Genomic DNA, 15240 nt, shown 5'->3' with positions numbered 1-15240 from the left:
CCAACTTAGGTTATGTTGTGTTTTCTTCCTTGGGTACACATGAAAACAAAAAACCCGTTCTTGTTCCGCTACATGGTCATGCCCCTCTGTTGAGAAATGGTGACGTGCAGTGTGTTCTCATTTACACTGACCTTGTCAATCCCTCTAGGTATGCAGGGAAAAATGTAAATATTCTTGATGCCTTTTCGCTCTCTGGAGGTCTAACAAAAGGCGTGCATCCAACTATATATAAGTCCCTTAAATCCAAAGTAATTGATTCGATTTCTATTAAACTCACAGATCAAAAGGTCGTCCTATGCATTTCGAAGAAGGATACCCTGTTACATGTTTACTTCATATCCGATCGCGTTGAATCTTTGAGTACATTTTGCTGTATTAATAGGAATGTTGTCCATTTGAAAAGACAGTCTCCTCGCCGCCACCATGCGGGTTACATTCATCCCTCCTTCCGTAGCAGAATATCATACCCTGTTTTCGAATGGCAAACAGATATCAACCCGAGGGAGTGGTATTGATGATATAGTCACACTTTCTTATGAACCAAGCTATCACAGAGGCGGGGGTTTATTCTCGGTTTTAGCTGGACTCGCTAAAAGAGCTTTCCCTTTCCTAGTGAAAAATGTCATTGTGCCTTCAGCTCGAACATTTGGAAACAACGTTCTAGATGATATTTCACAGGGAAGCAACTTGAGAAGCTCTATAAAAAGCATGGAATTAATTCCTTAAAGCAAGCTGCAATGAAATTGACTAGAGGAAGCGGGAAAAGAAAGTCAAGCGAGTCGGGAGGAAAAGGTGTTATAAAAAGGACATCTTTACCGAGTTGTAATCATTGTTGAACTAAGAGCAGTATGGCGAGCATCACCAGCGCGGTTGGTGTCGGGAACCCGCGTTCTCCCCTGGGGCAATATGCCGCCGGTGTCAGTGAATTGTTTCCCGCCCTAACAAAATGAGATTATTGGAAACAACGATTGCCTCCCGTTATGATGCTGATGTTTTACCTACTAACCTCGGATTCAATATGAAATTATCCGATAGATATATAGAATTTCTCATTCCTGGAACACTTGGCAGTTTTATTGATTTGGGGAAATTGGTGTTGCACACCTCTTTACGCTTAACTAAGCCAGACAATACTACTCCTCTCGAAGACGTTCAACACGTTGAATTTGCAAATAATACCGCGCACAGCCTATTCAAATCAGTGCAATGTTGTTTGGGAGATGTAGCTGTTGACAATAATGTACTTTATGGGTACACGTCATACGTTAAAATGCTGAATACTTTGTCGCCCAACAAATTGAATACAATTGGAGCCAATGCTAATATTGCCATCCCAGAGAACGGTTTTATTTCCAAAGTAACAGCAGAATACTTTGACAATGCCAGCGCGCAACACAAGACCATTATGAAGCGGGTTAAGACTCACGGTATACAACTCTGTACCCCGCTTCTTCTGGATATAAGTTCTTTAGACAGTTACTTGCTCGATGGTATTTCGATTAGACTCAGAATGGAACTATCTAGTAATGCATGGCTGCTAAATTCTCCAACTGGCGATAACATTCGTCTGCATATAGATTCAGCCAAGCTGCTTTATACGCGACTGTTTCCTTATCCTAATGCACTTCATGCTTTGAACGCGTCTCTCGCCACAGGGAATCTTTTGAAATCGACATTTACCAAAACCCTCTTGAAAACCTATGTGCTAGCCAAAGACCAAACCTCAGGAACGTATGATCAACCGTGGGGTGATGTTATTCCGGAAAACTCTCGCTTATTATAACGAGCATGGAAGCTCATTCTGGCGACTATACGCTAAATCCATTGTATTTGAGCCATGGCGATATAAGTCAAATAAGCTTAAGTGTTAATGGTAGAACCATGTATAATATTCCTAGTAAAGTCCTCATGACTATGCTGAGCTCTACCATCGTACTTTGATGCACTTGGTTTTCACAAAGACCATTTAATCGGAAAGGATATTTTCGGCAAGGGGACAATGATTTGCACATTTGATTTGCGTGCTGAAAACTTGAATGATAATTTGCCCGTTGAAATGAATGGGGGGCTTAGACTTAGCTTGAATCTAAGCAAGGGAGAAAACGAGAACCGTCTGTTGATACTGTTTGGCGAAACAGTGGGTATAATAACAGTTAATTCTGAAAGACGGCTGCAGTGTGATGTGCGCGCTTGAAGCGGCTGTGCGATGAACAACATGGAGATTGAAAGAGGATTGAGGGGGCACATAGGAAAGCAAGCCTTGTTTTTAGGCGTGTTATTGGCAGACGAGGTAAACTCTATACCTCGATATAGAAAACCTATAGTGTGCATCGTCAATACGCTACCAAGTTATTCTAAAAGAGAAATGGGACACTTGATTTGTCTCTACTATGAACCGGGCATGGCAGTGTTCCTAGATAGTTATGCTCTCGATCCAAAATTATACTCTGATCATTTCAAATATATTGATTACCCTGGGCTCAGTATGTATAAAAATGCATTTCGACTTCAAAGCACGCGAAGCGATGTGTGCGGGGCTTATGCCATGTACTTTGCCTACAATGTTTCGCACTTGGGTGTAAGAGAAACTCTTGAAAAAATATGTATGGAGTTTTCCAAGACCGAATATTCGAGGAATGATGAACACGTGATGCGATTCGCTTACAGCAAGTTTATAATGCCCGTATGTCATCAAACATTTAACACGTGTTCATAAAAAGTAAGTATTGACTTATTGATTTTTTCATAATGAATTGTATTACATTCCATGAAGCATAAGTAATTTTCTAGTTCCTTTATCGGGGGGTGGGGTGGTTGTATACCATGCTTAAATCAGAGGTCTGGCTCCACTCACAGGTCCTCACCCGTCACCGCCACTACCCCGTGCAGCCCCCGCCCCGCCCCGCCCCGCCCCGTCCCGGGCCCCGAGCAATCCTGTCGCATCTTGCCGCCGCACCTCTCGCTACCGCCGCCGCCGCCGCCGCCGCCGCCGCCCGCCTGATTTGGCGGGCAGTCTTTTATGCATGAGCCGGATCGAAACATAAAAGCGTTTTATTCATGTTTCCACAAATCGAATAAATTTTAAGACAATTATTGTGTTTTTTTTCATCCGTTTTTGATAAAGGTCATATAAACAAGTCAAACAAACTCAATGTTTATTGGAATTTGGTCAAATTATGATTCCAGATTCATCATGTGCAATTTTATAATATCAAAGGCTCCAACATTAGTCCTATATACAGAATATATTTACATATATTTTATATTTAACATAAAAATAGCAGGCAAATTCTTACACTATAAACAGTATATACAACATTCACACCAGTCCCTATCTTATAAACAACTACAATTTATTCTGAAAAGTCTGTATCTACTATCATATAATAAATGTGGGATGATGAGAGCATTTGATTTATTTCTTCCTGTTCCGCGGCTTGCATTAACATGTCTTAATCCGCCTCTTCCAGTTTTATCAAGGGAATATATTGCTCGACCAGCACATCCAGTTCTCCCCACAATTCATAGGTTTCTTCTTCTAGTTCTCCCATTTCACCGATCTCTTGCCCACCCATTACCTCGGCTAGTCTCGCTTCTGTTATGCCTCTTTCATCGCCTTCCTCCAAATTTTCTTCGTTTGACAGTGTCATGATCTGGGCTACCTCCTCCTCCTGCTCTTCCTCCTCTATCCCTATAGAATTATCGGGATGACCGTAAGATCGCGACTCCAAGGTGCTAATGTAGTATCTTTTGTCCTCAACTACAGATATCCCTCTTGGGATATTTTACTGTACTCATTCGTCCATTGCGCACTGTGAATCCCTGATAGTCAAAGGTAAATGTTTGCTTCTGGAATAGGGCGTCTTTGTATCGCTGATGAGCAATTTTCTTCTTTATGAACTTTGGAACGCCCTTAGCTGAACTCAACCGGTCACCGTCTGCCAAGAGGATGGAGTAGCATTTTGGTTTTACACCTACAAATTCTGAGATGGTTCTTTCCCCCACTTCAGACTTGAGAAATCCAAGCTTTCCTTTGTTGTCTGTGCTGTACAAGGAATGTGAGGGCTAAAGTTACTTGTGTCTATATAGCTTTTGAAGGGTTCCTGAGTACTCTGTTAATAGAACAGGAGTAAAAATTACTGTTATTAAGGAATCAGTTTCGCAATACACTAGTTTCGCCCGATCCCCGTAATGAGCCTTCAACACATTGTAATAGAAATCATATAGTCGCAGCTTGGACAGCTCTAGGATGTAGTAGCCAATGTAGTTTGGATGATTCACCCGTGAATATTTCTTATGGCGAGTTACAACTACATGACCATCATTGAGAGGTACAACGCGTTTAAAGTAAGGACTTCGGGCCAGCTTCAAAAACTTTTCGCGGTTGGTGACAATATCTATGTCTTCACTATATTTGGCCACGTTCATCAGGAATCGACCAAAAATGCTGTTTGAAATACACTTGATTGCATTTTTCTTGATAGGGCAAGTAGCACTTTTGCGGGCTTCTATGTTATCCTGAATGAAGTCCGCAAGAAAGTGCTTTTGCTTAAACGTATAAATAGCATGCACTTTTTTAACAACCAGGCCTAGTCGAATAAGTAGTTTAAGGAGGGGCAGAGCAAATAGCATTTTCTCCTGAGCAGCATGTGTTCCAATCAGTTTTATGTTCTTACACGGTGCTGGACGGTTTTCTTCATACCATTCGCGTGTGACTGACGATATATCTCTGTTGGTGATATTGTGTCTTCTGATGATCAGTGGGAGGTCATCCGTTTTCTCAACGACTTCACGTGAGACAGTCTCAGTATCGCACAGAATGAGATATCCAAAATCGCCATCGGTTGCTTGATTGACCAAGCCCCCGCTCAAAAACGACTGCATTTCTGTCTCATCTAGTTTTCTCATATCCCCACATGGCAACTTCTCTTGCATTACAGTGGGATAAAGACTGTTGAAGTCAAGATATGAAAGGAAAGTGCTTCTATCATGTTTTGGATTAAACTGAGGGTTCGTGTAGATGTTATTGGCGCGTACAAAACGACGCACAACACTTGTGTAGCCCCCACGCACATTTGTTTGAATGCAATGATATATGTCTGGGCTACTAAGCACCTCTAATTCCTGCTGTGTTTTTAGCAGAAAGGAGTCATAGGCAAATCCTGGCAGGCTAACATAATTTACAATATCCAACCTCCACTGGGTTTTCAAAATACCTCCACTCTAGGAAGACATCACATAGAAGACCAACATCCACTTTTACATAAAGCAACAAATAGTCCTTCAGGCTCTGACACCCAGCTACTTTCCAAACATTCTGAGCATGTTTATAATCACTTTCGGAAAGTTCTGCTTCTTGAAGCGAATTGAAAAATCTTTGCGTGATGGAAGACGTGTCTCAGAAAGTCGTTCCATCGAATCCATATAGTCATAACAAAACACCTGCTTTCCCTTGATCAATAATGGCAACGCAGGTGCTGGCACATCTTTCAACATCTGTTGTGTGCATATGGGTTCGTTCCCATTACTGATGAATTGGTTCGCTAAAGCCGCGAGCGAACCAGACATAAAGGCATACGAGTCAATAAATCTCAAGTCATTTATGATGACTTCATGGTATTTGTGAACTGAACGTTTTGGTCTTAGTTTGATTTTCAAGTCAGGTATCGTTAATTCACGCAGGATTAACGACATGTCGTAATTAGCATTATGTGCAATGAGAGTGAGCTGCAATTTGTGATTTTTCATTTGGAGGTTGCATCTATTACAATAAGCTCCAATGTAATTGTTTCCTGATTTTTCATGGTCATGATGTTTTACTCCTTTACCTTTTAAAAAACCCTGTTTGCAGAGAAGACAGTGAGTTTGCTCATTGTGACGTGTCGTATCTTCATCGGTCATGTTGATTTTATTGTAGCCTTTAGAAAATTTCAACTTTTTCCAGGCACACTGCATTGTATGAATAAAATGGTTTACAGCATTACTTCCACAATAGGATCCGCTTTGTACTGTTTCTCCGTTTCTATTCACTATAATGTAAGCATACGCTATGGCAAAGTGATGTCTCTTTACACATCCAGACACATTCGAAGAAGGCTGTACGAGAATACTCTCAAAGTCATAGAATGCTAAATAAGATGGCTCATATGCCTTAGCATGATTAATAAATTTCACAGTAGAACCCGCGGGTGGGAATCTTAGTCTTGTGATCATCGTTGGGCAAATTAGCACATGTTCAGCAAGCATTGTCTTGTTTTCACAGGCGCACAGGCAGATATCGCAAAACATTTTTTTCCCGCGACGTTGGCAGGTAAACAGGTTCATGTATGCGTCAAAGTCTTGGATAAGAGCTAGGTGTCTGTTCCCCAACAACAGACAATGAACAACTTCTTGATCTTTGAGCCCCTTTCTGACTAGAGTTAGTTCGCCTTTTTTGTCTTCAACGTTGTCTAGACAGTAAACGCGAATACTTATGTTGTTTAATCTTTCAAGCCGACCGAGGTCTTCCCAGGATACCGGGGTTGGAATGTTACCTGTATTAATAGAGGCCAAGCAAGCATTCTCCCATTGTCTGCCCGATGGAACTACATTTCTTGACTTTAGATAGCGATAAGCTGTTAGAACTTGGAAAACACAGTCCGTGGGTCCCGAAGGGTTGAGAACTTGTGTTTTCCCTGGAACACCCTTAGGATAGGGCACATACTCTCCAATACTATTGTGCAGCATTATAAGAGAGAAGGAAAATTTTACGCTAACTATTTCATCTAACGTAAATCCACTGCCCTCTTCGTCCGACATGTCATGTTCAAACCGATTAACAAAATATTCGGATAGTTCACGTACATATGAATCCATATCGCCATAGCTAATTACCTGCATATGACTTCTCATATACATATCTCTATATTGAACTCCACCGTCGGGGTCTTCTCTGACTAAGCGCAGATGCATGTCAACGTACACTTTAAAAGAAGGAGGTCTAACCTGCTGGCAGCCTTGGAATACAGACTCTACTGCCTCGCGAAGACGGCCAGTGTTGTTGTTGAAATATGATGCAATGTCGCCGTTGTCTGCTGGTGGGACGGGCACGTCGATCGTTGTTAAGGCCCCGTTGAAATGTTGGCTTATTTCACCTGGTGTTGGTGAGGGTGTTGTTGTCGGCCGTCCCGGGTTATAACCGCTGGGTCCTGGCTGTGGAGAACTGTTTGGATGGGAGAATCCCTCACGACGGGCTTGCTTTTTCCTGCAGGTGTCTGAAGAAAGGTAAAATAATATTAGAGAGAAATAGTGAAATTACAATTTTTTTCCTTAGAACAGACGTGTGCGCAATAAAAAACGTAGAAACTTACCGTTTGTTCCTGTATTCGCTTGTTTTCGTTTTCCTCCACTACCGATCGTTGAAGAGGAGGGCCAATGGCTGAGCCTACCAGACCCGCCTTCTTCGGAGATAGTCCTTAAGGAATACGAAACACAAATGAAATTTTTTGAACCCCTCTATCCCGCACATATTTTAATGTGACACTTAAAATACAATATGGAAAATGTGTCTCTTGTAAAACACATTTTAACAATATTGCATTTCAGAAGATATTAGGTTTTGACCTACCTTTGGTTTTGACTGGCTTCGTCGCTGAGACCCGCCCGTGGAGAACAACTTCCAATATCGCTGGGGTCTGGTTGAGAGAAACCGACATCTGATCGATCAGAGCTAGTCGACGACGTCTCTTCTGAAAAAAGATAGAAAGACTAAAGTCGATATTGCCCATGCTGCCCAGCTCTCTACCTCCCTCCCGTCATCCACATCTGCTACTGTTTTTTATGACAATCATATAAAGTAACGCAAACATTTAAGTACTTACCATTGTTTCTAGTAGATATATCTTTCGATCCAGTCCCAAGGCCCTCTGGAAGGCAGGCTGCCCTATGAGCTACGAGTGCGGACAACGGAAGTAATTATTACACCATGAACATTTGATACAGGGTGTACAGGGTCCTCATGTTTACGGGAAACAAGAACAGGAGACCTCTTGACCTGAGACCACCTTGAGAGCCTGTGAAGTGCTTGTTGGCTTGACGTCCATAAATACCCCTCGACATTGTGTGTCTGTTTGTACATGTGTGTGTGTGTGTGTGTGTGTGTGTGTGTGTGTGTGTGTGTGTGTGTTCCACAGGTAATTCCTTAATGACCCGGGGTTTATTTTAATGACTTCAAACATTAATGCTTCAGAAAACCAGAAGGCGTGGCCTCAGATACATGGAGATGTCATCGAAACATTTTTTTCCGTGATTTTTATCTCACATGAACAGATGTGTGTGTGTGTGTGTGTGTGTGTGTGTGTGTGTGTGTGTGTGTGTGTGTGTGTGTGTGTGTGTGTGTGTGTGTGTGTGTGTGTGTGTGTGTGTGTGTGTGTGTGTGTGTGTGTGTGTGTGTGTGTGTGTGTGTGTGTGTGTGTATGCATGTGCGTGTGCGCGCAAGCATGTGTGTTCCTCGGGTCAGTCCTTAATAACCTGAGGTTTATTGTAATGACTTGAATCATTAAGACTTCAATAGGCGTGGCCTCAGATACATGGAGATGTCATCGATCCATTTTTTCCGCGATTTTATCTCGTAAGACCAGATGTGTGAGCGTGTGTGTGTGTGTGTGTGTGTGTGTGTGTGTGTGTGTGTGTGTGTGTGTGTGTGTGTGTGTGTATGTGCGTGTGTGTGTGTGTGTGTATGCGCGTCAGTGGGAAGGAGGGAAAGATAAGACGCCGGAAACAGGTGCGCGGGGCACATTCCAGCCTGGTCATTAACCTAATGTCTTTAACCTTTTTCCGTGATTGTAATCAATCTTGGGGTCACTCGAGATCTCGATCTTAACTTGTGTGAGTGTGTGTGTGTGTGTGTGTGTGTGTGTGTGTGTGTGTGTGTGTGTGTGTGTGTGTGTGTGTGTGTGTGCGCGTGAGTGTGTGTATGTGTGCGTGAGCGTGTGTGCGTGTGTGTGTGTGTGTGTGTGTGTGTGTGTGTGTGTGTGTGTGCGTATGGGAAGAAAGATAAGTCACCGGGAACAGGTGCGCGTGACGTATTCCAGCCTGGTCATTAACCTAATGTCTTTAACCTTTTTCTGTGATTATAATCTTGTGGTCACCGGGAACAGGTGCGCGTGACGTATTCCAGCCTGGTCATTAACCTAATGTCCTTAACCTTTTCCGTGATTATAATCTGGTGGTCATTCGAGGGTCAAAGAAAGATCTTATCTTAACCCTTCAAGTATCCCTTCTCCGTCACCCCCTCCCTCCCTGCTGGGCACCCCTACTCCCGTCACCTTCTCGCTTCCGTACGCTAGTCCGAGAGGGGGTGGGGTGAGGGGGGGGGTTGAAAAGGTAAAAGAGATGTGTGTGTGTGTGGGGGGGGTTAGGGGGGTCTAGATACCCCTCTTCCGTAAACCCCTGCAAATTACCCCCACTCCTGTAACCCCCTGCTCACCCCCCAACCCCCACTTCCAGTCCCCCCGCTGAGCCCACCCCCACTTCCGTACATTTGTTACTACTGAAGTCTTTATCGCGATTACAATATTTAATTATTTTTCCTGTTTGTACCATCATGCGTATTATTTTTTCAAATCTTTTTTGTCTTCATTACCAAATTTTTATATATATATTTTATCGAAATTTCCACATTTCCGTAATTTTTATCGCCATTAACAAACTTTCGTATTCATTCGACGGTCCTGTAAACGGGGGGGGGGGGGGGTAACGTAAGAGGAAAAGCAGAAAAGATTAAGGAAGAAGAGCAAACGAAAGAAGGAGATATAAAGGAAAAAGAGGGAGGGCCAATGCGACGGAGATGAGTTCCGAGGCCACGTGCAGCTAAAGCCTTGCGACCATTATTGACAGATATTTCTTTTACAACAAAGGAGACAGCTCAGGGGCAACAAAAAGTGGAGAAAAAAAGCCCGCTACACACTGCTCCCACAACAGACAAAAGTAAAGAGTGGCCAGAAGAGGAGTCAATTTCGGGTGGAGAGGTGTCTTGATACCCTTTTCTTGAAAGAGGTCAAGTCATAGGCAGAAGGGAATACACACAAAGGAAGGCTCTTCCAGAGTTTACCAGTGTAAGGGATGAAAGAGTGAAGATGTTGGTTAACTCGTACGTAAGGGATTTGGACAGTAAAGGGATGAGCTTGAGTAGAAAGTAGTGTGCGGCGGATCCGCGGTTGGGGAGGAGGCATGCAGTTAGCAAGATCAGAAGAGCAGTCAGCGTAAAAATATCGATAGAAGATAGAAAGAGAGGCAACATGGCGGCGGAATTTAAGTGGTAGAAGACTATCAATAAGAGCAGGAGAGCTGATGACACGAAAAGCCTTAGACTCCATTCTGTCAAGGAGAGCTGTGTGAGTGGAGCCCCCCCACACGTGAGATGCATATTCCATGCGAGGGCAGACAAGGCCCCTGTATATGTGCAGCATCTGTGCGGGGGAGAAGAACTGGCGGAGACGATACAGAACACCCAACCTCGAGGAAGCTGTTTTAGTGAGAGAGGAGATATTATGGAGTTTCCAGCTGAGATTTTGAGTTAAGGATACACCGAAGATGTTTAGTGTAGGAGAAGGTGACAGCTGAGTGTTGTTGAAGAAAAGGGGATAGGAGTGTGGAAGGTTGTGTCGAGTAGGAAGAAAATGAGTTTTTGAGGAGTTTAAGGACACCAGATTCTTCTTGCCCCAATCGGATATGACAGTAAGGTCTGAGGTTAAGCGTTCTGCGTCCTCCAGCCTGGAATCGTATAGTTCCTGTTTTATGGCCTTCTATCAAAAGAAGTTGAATAATGCAGAGTAAAGTCATCGGCGTAAAAATGGATAGGACAGTTCGTTTTGGAAAGATCATCAATGAACAATAGAAAAAGAGTGGGAGATAGAACAGAGCCCTGTGGGACACCACTACTGATATGTTTAGAGGAAGAACAGTGACCGTCTACTACAGCAGTGATAGATCGGTCAGAGAGGAAGCTGGAGATAAAAGATAAAGGTTCAGAGAAAAAGATAGTAACCTTAGGAGGAGGATTTGTAAAGCAAAGATTTGCGCCAGACCCAATGAAAAGCTTTTGATATGTCTAGCGCAACAACAAGAGTTTCACCGAAACGGCTAGGAGAAGATGACCAAGAGTCATTTGGGAAAGCAAGAAGCTCACCAGTAGAACGCCCCTTGCAGAACCCATACTGGCGATCAGAAAGAAGAACAGAAGTGGATAAATGCTTAGGAAACTTCCGGTTAAGGATTGATTCAAAAGCCTTAGATAGACAGGAAAAAAAAGCTATAGGGCGGAAGTTTGAGGGATTGGAACTGTCACCCTTCTTAGGCACAGGCTGTACGAAGGCGTACTTCCAGCAGGAAGGAAAAGTAGATATTGACAGGCAGAGCCGATAGAGTTTGACCAGACAGGGTGTCAGTACGGAAGCACAGTTTCTAAGTACAACAGGAGGCCCTCCATCAGGTCCATAAGCCTTCTGAGGGTTAAGGCCAGAGAGGGCATAGAAAATATCAGTCTTAAGAATCTTAATAACAGGCATAAAGGAGTCAGAGGGGTGATGAGTAGGAGGAATACGCCCAGAATCGTCCAGAGTGGAGTTTTTACAGAAAATCTGAGCGAAGAGTTCAACCTTAGAGATAAATGGGACGGCGGTGCTGTCGTCAGGATTAAGGAGAGGAGGGAAAGATGAAGAAGTGAAATTGGAGGAGATATTTTTGGCTAGGTGACAGAAGTCTCTAGGAGAATTAGAAAAAGCAATGTTTTGACATTTACTATGGAGGAAAGAGCTTTTGGTAGATCGAAGAATAGATTTGGCATGATTCCGGGCAGAAATGTAAAGCTCATGATTGTGCGAAGGCACTAGTACCTTTTGTGTGCTGCCTCTCTATATTTGATTGCGGAGTAGAGAAAGTACGTGGAAAGTGTGCCTCCATTCCAGAGACAATCACCTCTGTGATGCGCTGGGCACACACAGAGGGGTCTCTGTCCTGGAAGCAGTAGTCATTCCACGGGAAATCGGAAAAGTACATCCTCAGGTCGTCCCACCGAGCTGAAGCAAAATGCCAGAAGCATCGCCTCTTCGCAGGGTCCAGAGGTTGTACAGGAGCGATAGGACAGGATACAGAAATAAGATTGTGACCGGAGGAGCCCAACGGAGAGAACAGCTTGACAGAGTAAGCAGAAGGGTTAGAGGTAAGGAAGAGGTTTAGTCTGTTGGACCTGTCTCTAAGACTGTCGGGAATACGTGTAGTGTAATGAACCAACTGCTATAGATCATTGAGGATAGCAAAGTTGTAGGCTTGTTCACCAGGCTGGTCAGTGAAAAGGATGAAAGCCAACGCTGGTGGTGAACAATGAAATCTCCTAAGATATAGATTTCAGCGAAAGGAGAGTGGGTCAAGATGTGCTCCTCTTTAGAGTTCAGGTAGTCAAAGAATTTTATATAGTTAGTAGAGTTAGGTGAGAGATACACAGCACAGATGTATTTAGTAATAGAATGACAATGAAGTCGTAGCCAGATGGTGGGAAACTCTGAAGAGTCAAGGTTGTGGGCATGAGAGCAAGTGATGTCGTTGCGTACGCAGACGCAACATCCAGCTTTGGATTGAAATTTAGGATAGAGATAGTAGGAGAAAACAGAGTAGAGATTGCTGTCAGTAGCCTCAGAAACCTGTGTTTCGGTGAGGAAGAGAAAGTGAGGTTTAGAGAAGGAGAGGTGGTGCTCCACAGAATGAAAACTGGGACGTAGACCGCGAATGTTGCAGAAGTTAATGAAAAGAAAGTTCGAAGAGGTATCAAGACACCTCTTGGGTCGATGGCCGAAAGTGGAGTCAGCTCTGGGGGCATTTGTGTTCCCCCCCCCCCCCTCCCCCCCACCAAACGAGGATTCCGAGGCATTACTTGGAGTCGCCATTTTTAATTTTGAAAAAAAAAGGTAACTGGTGCATGTGTGTAGCGCGTATGTAGTGTGGTGTGGAAAGAAATAGGATCTGTCTTAGATAGCAGATAGTCCTTAAAATATCAGTAACAAGAAAAAAAAAACATGATCATTAGTTTCACCTTCACGATTAGCCTCATCATCGTCATCATTAGTCCCTGTAATTGTATGTACGTCATCACTCCCTGCTAATTGGCTGAACCAGTGAACCCTACACTATGGACCGGAAACTTGCCCCAGCCCTGTCAATAAGCCGTGAATTTTGGAAAATCAACCTCCTTGGTCCGAATCGCCATAACTCCTTTATTTCTGGGGCTACATAAATGTTTTTGGTATCAATCGACGGCGAAATGAAAGGGCTATATTCTTTAATAAGCGACGGGCTCAAAAAATGATTCGGAATGGTAAAAAAATAGAATAATAAACGACTGAAAAAAAACTATTTTGGAGTCTCCAACCTTGAAACCCAGAATTCTTTTTAGAATTTCAAAAACCTTATTTAACAAATCATTTAGCGCTACCAATCTGCATTTTAATATGATGCATAACATTTTCCTACTCCCAGTAGTTTCGTCGCTAGAGTTCGAAACGTAAACCCTTTTGAGAACTTTGCTATTGCCTCTAGAAAGCTGTAATTTAAAATGTATCCACTCTTGACACTGTAGTTTGACCAGCTCAAAGGAGTTTTTGATAGCTCGATTCTCAGTTTGTCGTCGAGCCGTCACAAAATAGCCTGTTTTCGGCCCTTTTGCCACGATTTGGACAAGTCCTACTTTTTTGCTTTTAACTTTTTCATTTATTTTGTGCTTTCCATTTGTTTAATCTGTATTAATAAAGCTTTCATTTGCCACCAGCACCGCCTTCCCCCTAGTAGTTTTTTTGCTCGAGCTTGACCAGAAGGTGCGACAAAAATTCGCCGAGCTGACTCATTTCACGCGCCGCGACGAAAACCTTCCTGACGCCACAAAAAAATGATATATCTGCATAAGAATTCATATATGAACACTTCAATATGTTGACTATCTTATATTAAAATCATTTTAAGATATCTATATGAAAATTTACTATTTTTTTTATTTCCTATATTATTATTATTTTTTTATATTATTATTATTTTTATATTTATATTATTTTATATTTTTTTTTTTTTAATATATATATAAATATATATCATATATATATATATATATATATATATATATATATATATATATATATATATATATATATATATATATATATATATATATATATATATATATATATATATATATATATATATATATATATATATATATATATATATATATATATATATATATATATATATATATATATATATATATATATATATATATATATATATATATATATATATATATATATATGTTTATATATATATATATATATATATATATATATATATATATATATATATATACCGTCACCTGGTACCACATGCTGCCCCGCGACCCACGTGAGTACACACCGAGGGGGGGAGATGAGAATATGGATGATGGGAATGGGAGGAGGTGCAGAACGTGATGCTTGGAGGGAGGAAAAGAAGGAAAAGGAGGGATGGGGAAGGAGAAGTAATGAGGAAAATAGGAGATGATGTGAAGTGGAGAAGGGACTTACAAGAGTGATGCCGGGTAGGTGAGGGAAAGATAAAAAGAGGAGATGAGAAGCAGAGATAATGGGAAAGGGAAGAAGGGGAAGACGACGCTCGTCGTTTGTTTGTTGAGTGCAAAATGGAAGCATATCAGGAATGATGCGAAATAACAAATAATAAGGATGAGTAGCGATAGATAATATATAAATAATAGCATTTACTACCCTTTCGAGGTCTTCTAACATAGTAGACACAGTATGTAAATGACCGGACTGTTCCAAAAGTCGTTTGTTCCATTATAAATCCTGTCCAGCTTTGGACTGCGTAGAAAGTTGTACAGGCTGTTGCAAATGAAAAAAAATTACGTCATTTTGCATTACACAAAGTGCAGTTGGTGATTGAAACAATGTACATATGACATCACAGTTGCTCCATCATAACATTGAGATATATAACTACAATCTAGTCCACATTCATTTAGTGTTTTAAGAACACTTAAAACACTAAATGAGGCCAGGCTTTCTGCATCAAAATTATCTGTTGCTGGCATAACAATTAGACTCTCCTTTACTTTACACATCGTACAACTACAGACACAGTATACTTTTCTGTGTTGGTTGGGTCACGAGCTCCATCAGACTTAATGCTGAAAAATTGTGTGTCAGCCTCCTTGATATCATAAAC

General features: G+C 41.9%; 1 long non-coding RNA gene across 2 annotated transcripts; it reads right to left on the bottom strand.

The window, feature by feature from the left end:
* Positions 1-6266: 6266 nt before the first annotated feature.
* LOC126994992 (uncharacterized) lies at positions 6267-7915 on the bottom strand. 2 transcript variants are annotated; one of them, XR_007749769.1, is made up of 4 exons: positions 7860-7915; positions 7607-7727; positions 7350-7453; positions 6267-7253 (listed from the first exon to the last, which is right to left on the bottom strand). It is a non-coding gene; the product is annotated as an uncharacterized LOC126994992 (long non-coding RNA). The 2 variants fall into 2 exon arrangements; XR_007749768.1 differs by having other exon boundaries at positions 7607-7910.
* Positions 7916-15240: the final 7325 nt, after the last annotated feature.

The sequence above is a fragment of the Eriocheir sinensis genome, unplaced genomic scaffold (genome assembly GCF_024679095.1).
Source record: "Eriocheir sinensis breed Jianghai 21 unplaced genomic scaffold, ASM2467909v1 Scaffold949, whole genome shotgun sequence".
In the NCBI taxonomy this organism is placed as follows: Eukaryota; Metazoa; Arthropoda; class Malacostraca; order Decapoda; family Varunidae; genus Eriocheir; species Eriocheir sinensis.
This window is presented reverse-complemented; position numbering and strand designations above follow the sequence as displayed.